Source organism: Triticum dicoccoides, chromosome 6A, assembly GCF_002162155.2.
Source record: "Triticum dicoccoides isolate Atlit2015 ecotype Zavitan chromosome 6A, WEW_v2.0, whole genome shotgun sequence".
Classification (NCBI taxonomy): Eukaryota; Viridiplantae; Streptophyta; class Magnoliopsida; order Poales; family Poaceae; genus Triticum; species Triticum dicoccoides.
The window spans coordinates 397,296,234-397,299,426 of record NC_041390.1 but is presented as its reverse complement, the minus strand read 5'-3'; the positions used below and the strand labels follow the sequence as shown (position 1 = coordinate 397,299,426).

General features: G+C 50.0%; 1 long non-coding RNA gene across 1 annotated transcript in view; it reads left to right on the top strand.

Moving 5' to 3' along the window:
• The first annotated feature begins 577 nt into the window (after window positions 1-577).
• LOC119317005 overlaps window positions 578-3,193 on the top strand; it is a 13,732-nt gene continuing 11,116 nt past the window's right edge. The window contains exon 1 of the long non-coding RNA XR_005153451.1: window positions 578-1,768. This is a non-coding gene — a long non-coding RNA (uncharacterized LOC119317005). The remainder of the gene's footprint in view (window positions 1,769-3,193) is intronic.

Below are 3,193 nucleotides of genomic sequence, written 5' to 3'. Positions count from 1 at the left end.
CGTCGTCGCCGCCCCCCGTGCTGGATATGCCCCAGTCGTCGAACGCCGCCGCCCCCACCGCCCTCCCAAATCCAGAAGCGTCACCCTCGCAGAGACACGAGTCAACGGAGGCCAGTTGCACGAATGCTTATCCTGAAACAATAGCTCTGTTTCAGAAAACGAGCGCGCGCGACGCGGAAAGCGGGGCCGTCTGATCAACATGCGATCCAATGGACATGGAGCCGATGGATGCGCGCGCGAGATCTGTCGGTTGACGGTAGGCTTTTGCCTATATAAGAAATCTAACTTGTCACAAGCATATAACTAGTCCAGTTGGTTATTTCCTTTGGTCTGCGGTTCGAATCCCTTCACCCACGATTTTGGTTTTGCGATTTAATAGTCAAGAAGAAAATTATTTGTGGGCCGGCAGAATAGCCTGTAACGTGCGCCTGAAGCGTAAAATAGGGATTGCCTAGGGTTTTCCGTCAGATGGTGTGTCAAAACCGGTCTGCCAAACGAGGCCGAACAAGTGATTTCGTCTACAAATCCCAATTGCCAAGGCCTAAGGGCCCAGGCCCACTTTGTGGTGAGCATAAAACCACCGAAAAGACGGCACGCACTCTGTTCTAGGGTTTCCACCGCCGCCGCTACCGCCACCATCCTGAGATGCCGACCGAGCTGAAGCGCACCGTGGAGGATGGTGATGATTCCACTTCCACCCGTCTTCGCCAGAAAATCGTAGTTCCAGAAAAGCCGGTCTATCTGGTGGTGGCGCACAAGGCGGAGCCAGCGTACTCCATCCTCAGTGTTGGCACAATGGCGCCTAAGATCCCACTGCACCTTAGCCAACGCGGCATGTCGTTCACTGCCATGGAGTCGCCGCAGGGGTCCTGGATCGTTGTCGTGGGCGGGGACGAGCAGATTCACACCACCATCTTCGATGTCACGGCCTCCAAGGAGTGGCAGGGCCCGTGGCTCCATACCAATAAGATGGAGCCCATCCTGATTCCACACCGCGACCAGCTCTACGTGCTCTCGAGCCACCCCTCCGTGAAGAGGGGGGCGATGGGGCTCGACTACCTTCCCTGGTTTGAGCAGATTAAGACTTCGAGGACGGCCGCCCTAACCAAGCCGAGGTTTGCCTAGAACTCGAGCCGCCGCCCATCTTTCCGTGCCGCATCACGCCGCCTGAGTACATGAACCCACCGGCTATACGCGTTGCCTCCTACGCCATGGTTGGCTCCCATATTTTGCTCTCCGTGCAACTGGACAGTGTGACCAGCCCCGACAAGGCTGCCAGGAAATACAGGAAATACATGGGAACCTGTGGGTACGACGTGGAGAAGAAGGTGTGGGAGATGGTGCATGAGATGAATCTTCCTTTCCTTGGCCAGGCGGTGCCCCACGGGGACCAACTCTTTCTTGCCCGCTCCAAAGAGAGGGACGGCGCTTATGTAGTGTACTACATGCATGTCGGTCAGTCAACATCTGGGACCAGCGAGCTGTCCATTATTGAGGTTCCGCTGGTGATGCCAAAGGCCTGACCTGTTCTGGGGGAACTTCTCTTCCCTTTGGGAAGGGGCCGGTTCTCTTCTGTTCACTTTCGATCTGTCGATGCTGAACCGGAGTCCAAGTTGGGAAAACCAAGTGATGTACATGGCACCTACTCTATTGTGAAAGAAAATTTCGATGATGCTATAATAATGAAGCAGCAGCGGCAAGTTTACAAAGTAGCTGATCGGTCGTGTCCATTGGCTCATCCTTTCCCTGTGGTTGCTGCTTTCGCAATGTAAGTGCTACAGATCTTTCAGTTTTCTGCTTGTTCATCTAATTTCAGCTCTAGTTACACATATCTCCCGTTTTTATCTAACGATAACCTGCATGTATCCTCATCCCGTCACTGTTGGATTTTCATAATAAGATAAACTAACTGACCCATTATAGTAACACACTGCTTATTTTGCATAATCATATATGTGTTCTTACTCTCTTTAATTTGGTTATTAAAGATGCCTACAACTGTGTTCGGAGTACTAGTGGAGTTCATTATTGTGCCTTGAATGTGCTAGTAATCGTTTAGCTTGCCTTGTGAGGTAGGCTTTTCAGAAACTAGACCTGTTTTCTGTAGGCAGCTTGTGTATGCAGTTTTTGTTTCTTTTGTCAGCCTGGGTAAATCTGAAACAGTATTGAAAAATCCTTGCGTATGTTGCCAGTTTCTTTATGTTGCTAATTGCTTGATTTTGTTTGTTAAGACTATATTTTCAAAAAGAAACATATGTCATTATGTGTATGGTGTTAATAGTATACTATGATGCATGCCACATTTTTTCATGGTGCATCTCAGATCACAATACTTAATCATAGAACTACCAATCCCTTTGTGTTCACTAATGTTGGGAGCTTGGGGTTAGTGTTTTTCTACAATTATGCAATTGAAAACTCCTTTCAAATACGAATTCGATTGTATACTTTTATAACATACAAAATGTATATTATTTGGTGAAACAAGTGGTCAAAGTAAACCTCGAAATATGTTTTAGGCCTTATATATTGTTACAGTTATATTTATGGTGGCCTTTGGCCTCTTGCATTCTGGCCCGTGGCCTCCCCTCTACATGTATATATGATGGCTTTTGCCTCCTGATAATATTAAGTTGCATATTTCCTTGCATGGTATTAGAGCTTAGGTTAATTTTTTTAGCAGGTGCAACTTGTGCTTGATCCTCCCGTCGCGCCGCCGTGTCTCCTTGCCTGCTGTCGCAGCTCCCTCATCTCGGCCATTGTCGTTCCTTCAATCCTAGATCGCTGTTGTCTCCTCTCAAGATCCGCCCGTACTCTCCACAGCCCAGCCTCACCCCGTCCGGCTCCTTCCGCCATCTTGTTCACCTCACCTAGGAGGCCTCCGCTTTTAGCCCATCCGACGCTTCTCCTTGGGCGCACATGAATCCACCGCCGCCATCGCGGATCCCTGGCTCTCTTCGTTGCCCGCCGCCGTTTGCCTTCAGCCCCACTGCCTTCATCGTTGATCCATGTCTTCTGTCGCTAGACATTGTTCATCTTCCCACTCGCCGCCGCTGATCAGCTCCGCCATTTTGCTGAGACATGATGTTGTTCCCGTGTGCTGCATAACCACAAGGCCGTGGGTTTGTGCCCCGTCGCCTCGTTTCATCTGGCCTTCCATGAAACAGACTGCCTCGGGCCTTGGCTGATTTGA